This window comes from Suricata suricatta, chromosome 1, assembly GCF_006229205.1.
Source record: "Suricata suricatta isolate VVHF042 chromosome 1, meerkat_22Aug2017_6uvM2_HiC, whole genome shotgun sequence".
Classification (NCBI taxonomy): Eukaryota; Metazoa; Chordata; class Mammalia; order Carnivora; family Herpestidae; genus Suricata; species Suricata suricatta.
The window spans coordinates 36,035,361-36,048,726 of NC_043700.1; the positions used below are offsets into that span (position 1 = coordinate 36,035,361).

General features: G+C 43.4%; 1 protein-coding gene across 4 annotated transcripts in view; it reads left to right on the plus strand.

Moving 5' to 3' along the window:
• Positions 1–1,253: 1,253 nt before the first annotated feature.
• GPAT4 (glycerol-3-phosphate acyltransferase 4) overlaps positions 1,254–13,366 on the plus strand; it is a 36,154-nt gene continuing 24,041 nt past the window's right edge. Inside the window, exons 1-2 of one of the 4 annotated variants that reach the window (XM_029936373.1) lie at positions 1,254–1,393; positions 3,113–3,251. The gene's annotated coding sequence lies outside the window, so the exon portion shown is untranslated. The remainder of the gene's footprint in view (positions 1,394–3,112; positions 3,252–13,366) is intronic. The other 3 variants (XM_029936369.1, XM_029936366.1, XM_029936368.1) reach the window with 3 other exon arrangements.

Consider the following 13,366-nt stretch of genomic DNA (forward strand, 5'->3'; position numbering starts at 1 on the left):
ATTTTAAAACTCTAGCCCTGGCACTGAGGAGGACACAAAAACGTATGATGTCCAGTTTTCTTTATGGAATTTAATCTAGTTGAAGATTTGACATGGCCATGCATTATTCGACTTTGTATCATTGGGACCCTGGCAAAAACTGGCCATATAGCAAGAGCTTGGTGGAGGTCTGTTAAACGTACAGATGAATGATTGAATTCACAGATATGTGAAAAGTCCCCAAACAGGTGTAGGGATGAGTGGTTCAGTGTTTAGAAGCACACTCATCATTCTTACAGTCAGATTTTGAGGTCTAAGGATGTGGACTTTACCCTGAAGATTTATTATCACGTTATTTAGCAAGGAATGGCAATCTGACCCTAGTATACATAATAAACTTGGGGGGGGAGGTCGTTTGGGAGGCAAAAATATCTTTTAAGAGTAAGGAGAGAGTTAATTTTTTTCTAAGGAGAATCCATTTTAGGGAAGGTGATAAACTTGGATTAGGCATTTGAAGTCGAATAGATGGTGAGAAATACACAGGCAAACTCCAGGAGGCAGAGCTAGACTCCAGCGGAGAGATCCCTTCTGAGTTAAGTAGACAAGTAGACGTTGGAGAGTTACACCTGGCAGGGAACACGGAAACTGTCCTTACAAACCCCTTGAACTCCCTGGCTTCACTAGGAAGACAAATGAGACTCAGGGATATACTGATGATGGCGATGATGATGATGATGATGATGATGATGATGGTGGTGGTGGTGATGGTAATGACAGCTGATGTTTTTTGAGCATGTCAGGCCTTGGGCTAAGTTCTTTACATAGAGAACTGTTTCTCACTTGCACACTCACAAAAACCCCAAGATGACAAGATAATTTAGTGACTCGAGCCTCAGGGTTGAATTCACCCTTTTTAGAATCTATAGGAGTGCATCTCGGGGGAAGCAGCCAGTATTCAGGCCCAGGCACAGCTCAGAACCGTGGAGACTCCCCTTTAGGAAGCGCTCCCCTTATCACAGCAGGAATCTCGGGGGATGAGCGCTACAAGGAAGGGCCGGCGACTAGGGCCCTGGAAGCACCCGCCTGCGTGGCCTGCGTGGCTCCGGGCCAGCCCGAGGTAACGGCTGCTGGCCCGCCAGGGGGCGCCTCTGTCGGTCCCTTGGGCAGGTGACGCGACGCCCCGCCCCCGCCCCACCCAGCAGGGCCCCCTCCCCGCGCGCTCCCGGCGCTCGGATGCCAGGCGAGAGATTAAACGGTGGGAGGGGTGGGGATGGGACGCGAGGGGTCACGTCAAAGCGGCGTAGACAAAGGGCGGGCGCGCGCACGTCTTTACGCACGCCTCGGCCGGCGGCGGCGGCCAAGGGCGGGAGTGATCGTCCACAGAGGGACTGGGAACCCTGGAGCCTCGCGGCCGGTGAGTATGGCCGAATTCTCCCCCGTCTTGAAGGTCACTGGCCCCAGGGGAGCCGACAACAGGCCGTGGGATTCGGGGCGAGGCGCCCCGCGAGAGGCCTGCGGGCCGGGGACACCCTCCCTATGCCGCTCCGGCGTCAGGAGGCACCATTGCCGCTTCTTGGGGTTTCCCGGCCGGTAGGAACGTTCCGCCCCCTCGCCCGCAGTGGAACAGTCCGCGCCCCTCCCCGGGCGCTGGCCGCGCAGCCCTCCCGTCCCGCCGCAGCGCCCCGGAGCCCGCGCCCAGCCCTCCCGGAGGTCCGTGCGGCCGGGTCCCGCCACTCCCTGCTCCGGCTGGCCCCTCTCCGGATGGGCTCTTTGGGCTTCTCCCGCATCCCAGGTGCTCCGCAGCGCGCACCCCGAGCTTTGGAGGCGTGGAGCTTGGGAGGTAGTAGAGATCACGAGGAAGCGCCTTCACCTGTGATTTCTTTTCTTAAGGCCCTTTGGCTTCCCTGGAATGTATATTCTCGCTTGTTCAGCAAAGGAACCCATTTTTCTTTCTTTAGAATTCCCTAACCCCCGAAATCCCTTGCTTTTCCGTTTTGATTTCATGTCCTGCAAGGCATCCTCCTACCAGAGGGTTTATTTCCTCACTTCCGTTTCACATAGGGTTTTAACTTTGCAGTTTGAAAGTTGAGGGAAAATCTCCCGCATGAAACATATGGTATAGCTTTGTGGAAACGAGCTCCATACTCTACCAGATCTAAGTGTCTCTCACTGCTCATGCCCTCGGTGCCATGGATCTTCTCAGTGATAACCGTCTTGAGAACAATTCCTTTCTGGTTCATTTTCCTTAATTTTGGCTGAACTTTGAGTGCCTCTGCTTGGTTACATATCCTTTCGATTCCATCTCAACCCAAGGGAAATGGTGTGAAAGCAGTTACCCTGTGCTAAAGACTGTAGAAAAGAGTTCTGTAATAACGCCAGTCTGGTATTCTCTCACTTGGTAGTGATTTTTTTCTCCCCAACTTTGTATTATGGAGGATTTCAGACATACAAAAATAGTTAAATAGTAAACCAGCATGTATCCATCATCCAGCCTCAACAACTGATCATGTCTGTCCCACCCACATCCCTATCCAGTTCCCCCTCCCCTAAGCTCTGGGATAAATCCTTGATATCAAAGTAGCTTGAGATTCAAAATAAAAATCTTACTGTTGTATAAGGTCATAATGTACTTTTTGGGGACATATTCTATTAGAAGTCCTTCAACTAAGAAATACACAATAGCATTGGAGAAGGGCCAAAAAAGAGTACCTAAAATGATCAAGCTGGTGGAGGACAGGTTGAAACAAAAAGTCTTTAGATTTGGATGAGAACTTCAAGATCATCTTGTCTAACATCTTCAGATCTAATGCAAGCTCAAGGTCCATAGAGGTTCAGTGACTTGGCCGGATCTACAGGAATAGGAGTCCACCTGAGTCTGGAAACCCCTCCCAACTCCACATTCAGTCTCCTTTTTCTTGTACGCAGTCCTTGTCTTTAAGTTGTATCTTTCAGGAAAGGAAAATGTGCGGAAGGGCTTTCACTGAAAACTCTTACAATGAAGGGTTTGGATGGATTAATATGAACTTTTCCATCAAATTCTGGAATAATGAAACTAGGGGATCTGTCTTAAAATATTTCTTAAGCTACGGTCGCCTGGGTGGCTGAGTTAGTTAAGCAGCTCACTCTGTTTCAGCTCCGGTTGTGATCTCATGGTTCGTGAGACCTAGCGCCACATTGGACTCGGTGCTGACAACGTGGAGCCTGCTTGGGAATCTTCTCTGTCACTCTCCTTTCTCTCTGCTCCCACCCCGCCTCAAAGTAAATAAATATACGTAAGTATTTCTTTAGGTAGGGGACAAATGAGAACTTCTAATCACACCTTTTAGGAAACTTGGGGAAATTCTGACCTTAGAAGGGGAATACCAGATTGAGAATACGAACAGACTTTAAAAGATGTAGGTAACATTCAGAGCTATTTAAGAAAAGGGTAGCTAAGGGGAACTGGGATGATTTGGCATGGGCTTCTAAAGTTTTGCTCGTGATAGCAAAGAGAAGATAGTACCCTTCCATGAAACGTCCTTTCTTGCTATTAACAGATAAGAATGCTAGGCTGCATGTAACGTGGATTATGCACTTGCATTCTTTCCTTTTTTGTTTTTGTTTGTTTGTTTTTTTTTATAAAATGATGGAATGTATTTCTTAGCACACTTTGTGCTGCTAAGTTTCCTTATCTCCAGAAAGACCGGTAAATTCAGTACTTGTACCCCAATCTTCACCCTGAGAAGGGATATTCTACCTCCAAAGAATGCTGCGAATAAAGGAATCTTTGTATATAGGGGCCATTGAGTTTTCTTATACATTTAGTTTCTGTGATGTGACATAGTTGTTTGTAATTTATTTTCAGAATGAACTTTTGTTAGTTTTGTGACCTAAATGCAGTGGTCGTCATGCTCCTCCAGCTTTTGGGAATAACTGCTGAAATAACAGTATCTGGGTGTCTTGGTAAATCAAAAAGATGTGGGTGTGGGGAGAAATTTTATGTTTTGAGTGGGATTTTTTGGGTTTGTGGCATCAGAAAGAGTGCAGTGGTTAGTTAGGAGTCTAGCCTGGTAAAAGTGGTTTTTGCTGAAGAAGAAACCACTTCTCTTATCTATGTGTACATCACAAAATGTTGCATTTTATTATAGATTTCTTGCTTTCTGGAGATAGAAGCTAGAGATGATTTGATCCTGGTTGAAATATGTTGTAAAACTGTTTCTTCAAGTAAAGTAGATTATAGCTTGTCATTTACTTCTGTATCGTTAGGCTCAAGGGGGGACTTAACCAAATATCATCAATTCCATGTTTCACTAAACCGGAAATTACTTACTATAGCATGATGAATCCTTTGTAAAAGCACAGAAGTTTAGACTTAGGAGTGTTAGGAGGATTGGAGTTTTTCCTTACTCCTTTAAAGGTACTGTTTCTCCTTTAAAACACAGGTATACATGTACACCTGTCACCCAGTCCCAAGGTATTGTCTCCTTTCATTGGGCACTCTTTTAATTTGCCTTCTGTAGTAGTAGTTAGTATATTTGTATCGCACTCCCTTTGAAACTGTTAAGCCTAAGAGCTGCAGTATCAGAATAATGCTTTGGTTTTTAAAAAAATTTTTTTAATGTTTTTATATTTTTTATTTAAAAGTTTTACTTTTTTTTACTTTATAAAGTTTCATATTTTTTAAACATATGCAATTATTTTCCATCATTTACAATACAGTATGTTTTTATTTATTTTTGAGAGACAGCACAAGCAGGGGAGGGTCAGAGAGAGAGGGAGATATAGAATCTGAAGCAGGCTCCAGGCTCTGAGCTAGCTGTCAGCACAGAGCCCGATGTGGGGCTTGAACCCACGAACTGTGAGAACATGACCTGAGTGGAAGCCGGACGCTCAACCGACTAAGCCACCCAGGCGCCCCCAGAATAATGCTTTATAAGAAGGAGCATAATAAATTTCTGTTGAAGTCTTAAATTAAAATACCAAAAAGCTGGTGAGGCAATTTAAATCCAAGGAAGCTGAAGGACTTACAGACCAGATCATAGCAGAGCTGTGCCTGAACCCTTAGCTAAAAAGACTCCTGAGTTCCAATTCTAAGCTCTTCCATTGTACCTTTTTCTTCACACCACAGGGGTTTCTTTACCAGTTAGACATATTTTATTTTCAGGGTCTGCTTAAAAGTTTTTGATCAGGGTTATCCAGTAAAATATAGACCACATACATTATTTCTTTAATTTTTTTTGTTTATTTTTGAGAGATAGAGACTGTGACAGTGCGAGCAGGGGTGGGGCAGAGGGAGGGAGACAGAATCTGAAGCAGGCTCCAGGCTCCTAGCTGTCAGCACAGAACAGAGCCCGATGTAGGGCTTGAACCCACGAACAGTGAGATTCATGACCTGAACCGAAGTTGGATGCTTAGCCTACTGAGCCCTCAGGCACCCTATAATTTTAAATTTTGTAGTAGCCACTTAAAAAAAAAAAAAAAGATAAACACATGAGAAGAGTTTTAGTCATATTTTATTTAACCAAAATTATTCAGAATATCATTTCAACATATAATCAGGATACAGATTATTAGTGAGGTCCTGTACATTCACTTTTTCGAAGGTCATTTAAATCTAGTGTGTACTTTACATTTACAGCACATTTCAGTTTGGACTACTGCACATTTCAAGTGCTCAGAGTTCTATGTGTAGTGACTGCTGTGTGGGATAGCACAGATCACTGTCTGAACATAAAGAGAAAGAGCATTTTAGGTTCTTAGTAATACTCCATTCTGAGGTTAAAATAGAGTTTGTGGTTGTGATCATTGGTTTTTTTTGTTTTATGTTTTAGTGATTTTGCTTTGTGTAGTTAGGATTGTTTCAAGTTTGTGGCACTTGAACAAAGAAGTCTGACAGTCCACAAATTTTGTATGTTTGTGATAAAATGCTTTCTCTCTTTTTATTTTATTTTAATTTTTTGGTCTGTAGGATCAATCTCTTTCTTTTTATTTTAAACTATCTTGGGGCGCCTGGGTGGCTCAGTCAGTTCAGTGTCCAGCTTTGGCTCAGGTCATGATCTCACAGTTTTGTGGGTTCGAGCCCCACGTCGGGCCCTGTGCTGACAGCTAGCTCCGAGCCTGGAGCCTGCGTCCGTTTCTGTGTCTCCCTCTCTCTCTGACCCTCCCCTGCTCGTGCTGTCTCTCTCTCTCTGTCAAAAAAAACCCACATTAAACTATCTTAATCATGTTTAAATGTGTAGTCCGGCAATAATGCTTTCTAATTTCAATTAACACTGTTTAATCCTTGGGGGGGGGAAAGCTTGAATTTTAAAAAATAGCCAGTAGCAAAACTCAGTAGTAAAATAACCTAATAAAAAAAATAGGCAAAAGATTGAATGAACACTTCACCAAAGTAGATGGATGGAAGGCAAATAAACACAAAAGATGCTCAGTGTCATTGGTCATTAGGGAAATACAAGGTAAAGTTATGAGATACCACCTCATGTCCCTTAGTATGTCTAAAATTAAAAAGACGGATCCTGTCAAGTGTTGGTAAGGTTGTGGAGCAAATGGAACTTTCATACATTGCTGGTGAGGATGCAAAATGGTACAGCCGGCTTAGAGAGCAGCTTGGCAGCTAAATATATACCTACTTTAGACCCAGTCATTCCACTCCTAGGTATTTACCAAGAGAAATTAAAATGTGCGTGCGTACAGACTTGCAGATAGCAGCCTTATTTGTAACAGCCCCAAATGGGCACAGCCCAGTGGTCTGTCAGTAGGTGACTGGGTCAACAAATGTGCTGTAGCCGTGCATGGCACTGCAGCCTAGCACTAAGAAGGCATGTTGCTGCACACATGTTGAGGTGTGCAGCAACATGAACGATTCCTCCGAATAATTATGCTGAGTGAAAGAAACCAGACCAACAAGATTTTTTTTTAATATTTTTTTAATGTTTTTATTTATTTTTGATACAGAGAGAGATAGAGCATGAGAGAGGAAGGGGCAGAGAGAGAAGGAGACACAGAACTGGAAGCAGGCTCCAGGCTCTGAGCTAGCTGTCATCACAGAGCCTGACGCGGGGCTCAAACCCACGAACGTGAGATCTGACCTGAGCTGAAGTCGGAGGCTTATCCGACTGAGCCACTCAGGCGCCCCAAGATTTTTTTTAAAGGCAAGGAAGTTGCTTCCAGTTACATACACAATACTGGCATGTCAGAGCACCGTTTCTGATATGGAGATCTCAGAGCAGTGGTCTGAGACATCTTGGGTCATAAAACCCCAGCAGATCAAATTGTCCTTTCTTAGGCTGATTGCCCCAGAATATCAAAATACCCTGTGTCCTTTGCCCTTTTTTTTTCTTTTACAGCTTGGTAGACTTAATGTGGCCTTGGAGGAACTTGGTACCATGTTACTTGTTATCCAGTTCCAACTCGTTAGTCCTTTGTAGGCAAGGCGAAAGTACTTAAGGTCAGAACAACCTTACTTAACACCAAGACCCTGGGGGTGCCTGGGTGGCTCTGTGGGTTGAGCTACCGACTTCGGCTCAGGTTGTGATCTCACGGTTCATGGGTTCGAGCCCCATGCTGGGCTCTGTGCTTATGGCTAGCCCAGAGCCTGGAGTCTGTCTTCGGATTCTGTCACTCCCTCTCTTTGTCCCTCCCCTGCTCGCACTGTCTCTCTCTCTCTCAAAAAAGAAATAAAACATTAAAAAAATTAAAAAAAAAAGATTTTAAAGACCAAGACCCTGAAACTGACCATATTACTGTCTTCTTTCTAGTGAGTTGGGTTATCCTTTAACTGACTGTATCTTGGCTTTGTTTTGAACCATTTATTTTGTGTAGGGTTGATGTCCTACATAATGTATATTCTTGGTTTCTTAGCACTTCAATGTTCACTTCAATGTAGTAGCTCTGAGTGCTGCCCTGTTTCCTTCTAAACACTGTACATTTCCTCCTAAGCACTAATTTGCTATTCAAGCAAATTTCTTGTACTCCACTACTCTATACACTTTTATTTTACTTTTTTTTGGTAATTTTTTTTATTGTTTATTTATTTTGAGAGAGAGAGGGTGAGAGCTCGAGCTCACACATGAGTGGGGGAGCGGCAGAGAAAGGAAAGAGAATCCCAAGCACCTTCGGCACAGATAGGCTGAGAGCACGGAGCCCCGAGGCCCAGTCTCAGGACCCTGAGATCATGACCTAAGCCGAAATCCAGAGTTGAAATCCAGAGTCGGTGGCTCACTTGAGCCACCTAGGTGCCCTGATAAATAATTTTAAAAATAGCAAAAAGATCCTCCATTCCTAGAGCAGCAGCTATAGCCGTTTTGTGTGTGTCTTTCCAGAGATCTGCATCTCTGCAAACTACATATCATTTCCTTTTCCTTTCTCACAATTGATATTTACTGTGAACATTGTTCTGCATCTAACTGGTAGATTGTTTCTTATCTGTACACAAGTAAATGTCTTTCTTTTTTTAACAGATGAATAGTATTCCATTGTATTTTCTGCTAATGGGCTTGGACGTTTCTTTTGATTTTACAAACAGTGCTGCAGTCAGTAACCTTGCACACATCATTTTGTGTAGCATCAGAACAGGGTTTCTCAACCTTGGCACCACTGTAATTGGGGGTGGATCATTCTTCCCCCAGGAGGTGATCTACGTATTACAGTGTCCCTGACCTCTTTGCACTAGTCGCCAGTAGCCCCCATCCCAAGCTGTGACAACTAAAAATGTCTGCAGACATTACCACACGTTTTGGGGCGGGGGGGGGGCATAAAATGGCCCTTGGGTGAGAGCTACTGTTCTAATTTATCTTGGTAAATTTTCAGAAGTAGAATTGTGGGAGCTAAGGTTATATGCATGTAAAATTCCGATCGCATTTTCTGAGTTTTTCTCCATAGAGGATGTACCATTTTTACACTTCAGCCAGCAATATTGAGGGTGTGTTCTCATTTTCACCAATACAGTGGTTTATAGAGGAAATTGTTTTTATGGGGTTTTTTTGCCATCTCACTAGTTAATTCCCATTTCTATGCTTTATAGCTGATCTTTCTATTGAGCGCCTAGCGCTCGGTAGGCAGGTAGTATTTCTTGGCTTATGGATTTTCTGACATACTTTGAAATGCCTTCCTCTCTGGGTAGACCTCTTAAAGTTTGGTATTTAGAACTGAAGATAATACTGTGGGTTCTTATCCTAATGGAATGATAGTACATACAATTTATTGAGACCTAATATGTGACAGACATTGTGCTTGAAAAATGCATTATCCCTTTGTAGCCTTAGCTATATTTATGTTTAATAAAATGGTGTATTTTCTTCCTTTGAGTTGATAGGTGGTGGCATCTCTCTGGACATATTCTGGTAGTCATGGTCTCCTGAAGTAGGATGTGTCACAATGCAATTGACCCTTGAGGATCCTGGGCAGTAGAAGCACTGACAAAATCTGCATATAACTTTGACCTTCCCCAAACTTATAGCCTACTGCTGAAGCCTTACTGATAAACAGTCAATTGATACATGTTTTGTTCATGTATCGTGTACTGTGTTCTTATTGAAGAGTAAGCTGGGCACCTGAGTGGCTTAGTCAGTTAAGCATCCGATTTCAGCTCAGGTCATGGTCTCACGGATCATGAGTTCTAGCCCCACATTAGGCTCTGTGCTGTCAGCTCAGAGCCTGGAGTCTGCTTTGGATTCTGTGTCTCCTCTTTCTGCCCCTCTAACGCTCAGGCGCTCTGTCTCTCTCTCTCTTTCAATAATAAAATAAGCATTAAAATTTAAAATAACCTAGAAAAAGAAAATGTTACTAGGAAAATCATAAGAGAAAATACATTTACACTACTGTATCAGAAAAAAGTGCACATATACGGGGACCCATGTAGTTCAGACCCCTAGTGTTACTCAAGTTTCAGCTGTATTCGATTATGCAGTTAGGAATCATAATAGCCCTTGCCTAGTGACTGAATCAGAGTTGGTGTAGATGACCTAATTTAAATGAAGTTTCCTCTTATTTTATTTTCCAGAATTCTCTTTTCCTTGCTAACAATCATCAAAGTGTGAAATTATGACTTTGTGTATGCTTATTTGCTTAACTCTTGTCTCTAGGCACTAAATAATGCCTGACATAATGTGTGACACATACTAATGTGCCCAGTGAATATTTGTTGAGTAAATGAACTCATCACTCTGAGAACTGAAAAGCCTTGGAAATTGGGTCATTTGGGGGCTTAAAGGCCCAGATTTGTCATTCAGTGGGTTGAAGAGTTTAGGTAGCTTAGTGATGGACTCTATCACATTTCTAGGATGAAGCTACCCTCCCTCCTAAAAGGCTCAGAACTACTTGGTTGGTTCTTCTGTTTTTCTCTGGCCCCCTTGGGCTCCTGGGACAGCTTTGGTCCAAATTATTTTCAGCGAGTCAGGTTGGAAGCTGTGGAAGTCAAGAGAATGAGTAAATACCTCATGCTTATAGAGTCATGGTTATATTTACTTGAAGCAAAGTGATATCTTCTCCTGAATGAGCAGTTTTCCAGAATTTGTGTGATAGAGCGCCGATGTGACTGATTTTCAGATATTATTTCCAGAGATCAAAGTGGGCCTAAGATACCCGTCTTCTGGGTTTAATGGCTGCTCTGCTGATCCAGCAAGATATTTGGGACTCTGATATTCGCGGTTTGCTTGCTTTTTCTCTTTACTTCTAAGAATCTACAGGGAGCTTGTTTAGTGTTGGCCAGGTATCTTGTTTGGCTAGGTTCCTGTTCTCTGTTCTGGAGTCTGGCACCCATAAACATGAACTCAAGGGGTGGGGTGGGACCACAGGGATAGGGTGAGTTCAGTGCCTCTGGGGGAGAAAGGAGCAGCTGGGTCATGTGTTGGCAAACTGTGTAGGGCCCGATAGTAAGTAGGCTGTGTCATAGTCTCTGTCACATATTAGTCTTCATTTATTACAACTCTTTAAAGATGTAAAAACCATTCCTAGCTCACTCCTAGCTTAGAAGAACAGGCCAAAGCCAGATTTGGCCTATGGGCTATGGTTCATTGACCCCTGAAGAAATTAGTCAGTTGCTAAATGTGTTTAATATTTTGGGGACATAAACCCAGAATAACCTTGGGAATTCTCTGTTGAGTATGATTCAGAGAAAAGAGATCTAAACTCTGCTGTGGGAAGTCAGAGGACCCTGGTGTCCATCATCTTGGGTCCATGGAACTCAGGGTGACCTTGACCAGTGGGGTAGAGGGGTTCTGTTGCTTCTTTCCCATGGGAGCACTGGACAAGGGGGACAAAGACGGAAGAGTGGAAAAGAGATGTGGCCCTAAAATTAGGCTGGAATTAGACAGGTTAAAGAATACAGTGACTCAGCAAATTAAATTAAGTCTCAGAAATATACCTGATATCCTCAACCTCTGTGGGTATGTTGTTAGAAATTTGGCATGTACACTCAGTTCAGCCAGTTTATAAAAATGAAAGAGCAGGTTTGTACCTTGGATTCTGAGAACTCCAAATTCTGATACATGAATCCAGATTTGCCTTGTGGTTTTTCTCTGACCACAAGAAGTTCTGTAGAGCAGGTCTGCCATGAAGGAAGTGTTTGGGAGATAGGAGGGCACTGGTTAAAGAGCCTGGGCTAGGAAACAGATCCACTGGTCCAAGTTCCTGCTCTGATACTTAGTAGCCATGTGATTCCCGTAACTTACCTGATCCTCTGAGCCCGATTTCCTCCTGTGTAAGATAGCAGTGGTGATAGCTCCACCACAGGGTTGTTGTGAGACTTAAGTGAGGGTAGGGTATGTAAAATGTTTGTTAGGTTAGCTCAGGATCTGTCATGTCAGCATTCAGTATGTCAGCAGTGATAATGATAGTGTGAAAATGGAAGAACTGGAGGGTCCTGGATAGGAACTAGTATTTGTGACTCACTGCCATGAAATGGCATGTCCTTTTCATTTAATCGCCAAATGTGCGGGACTCTGCTGGGAGCAGTACTGGGTTAGGAGTCAGAAGAGCGGGATCTGCTTGTGTCTTTCTTGTTTCATAATGGGTGATGTGGAAATAATACTGTTGACAAGTTATGGGAACATGTGAAGGGTTCTGAAAGTTATGTGAAAAAAGGCATTGGACATGCTTTAAGTTTACAGTAGTAACCTGCTTGTGTGTTCAATTTCTTGAACTTGTAAATGTGTAGGAACAGAGCCAGCAGGTGACTCTGCAAAGCCCCGGTGTGTGCTGGAGATTGGAAAAGGTGCTCCCAAGTGCAGGACTTGCGCTGGTAACTTGTGGTTAAGGAACAAGTAGTGTTCTGGGCGCCAGGTGGCTCAGTCGGTTCAGTGTCCACCCAGGTCTTGATTTCGTGGTTCCTGAGTTAAAGCCCCATGGCAGGCTCTGTGCTGACAGCTCAGAGCCTGCTTAAGATTCGTTCTCCCTTTCTCTCTGCCCCTTCCCTGCTTGTTTTCTCTCTCAAAAATAAATAAGAACATTAACATTTTTAAAGGAATTAGTGATATAAAATAGAAATACTTTTGTAAGATATTTAAAATAGTGGAGTTTATGTGTGGTCATGCTAAATGGAAGAAGCCAATCTGAAAATATAATTCCAATTATAAGACATTCTGGAAAAGCCAAAACTATCGAGAGAGTAAAAGATCAGTGGTGGCCAGGGGCTCGGGAAAGGGAGGGATGACAGGCGATTTTTCGGGCAGTGACAGAATACTGTGTGATAGTGTGATGATGGATGCGTGTCACCGTGCATTTGTGCAGGCTTCTAAAATGTACAGCGCCCAGGTGAGCCCTGACACGGGTGTGGACTGGGGCTGGTGGTGATGTAGGTTCATCAGCTATGGTAACAAGTGTAGCTTTCTGGTGGGGTTGTGATAATGGGGGTGCCTGTACATACGGAGGAACAGGGCACGTGGGACATCTCTCTTTCTTTCTTTCTTTCTTTCTTTCAGTTTTGCTCTGAACCCACAACTGGTCTAAGAAGCATAGTCTTTAAAACAAAAGAGAGTGACCAATATGGGGAGATAGACAACTAGGGGAGTTTAATCTCCATGGAGAAAATGAACTACATCTTTTTTTAAATGTTTGTTTATTTTTGAGAGAGAGAGCATGAGCAGGGAAGGGGCCAAGAGAGAGGGGACAGAATCCAAAGCAGACTCTGCAGTGTCAGCACAGAGCCCAACGCGAGGCTCAAGCCCACAAACCGTGACTTTATGACGTGAGCTGAACTTGGATGCTCAACCATCTGAGCCACCCAGGTGCTCTGGGACAATGTCTTGTAAAATTAAAACCATGCTTTCTTTTCCCCTGCAATTCCATTTCTAGGAATTTATCCTGAAAATATATTTGCATGTGCATTTTGTGTGCCAAATCATGTATGCATGTGGTTATTCATTACATTATATACAATAACAAAAAAGTAGAAACATGGGTGTCCAAC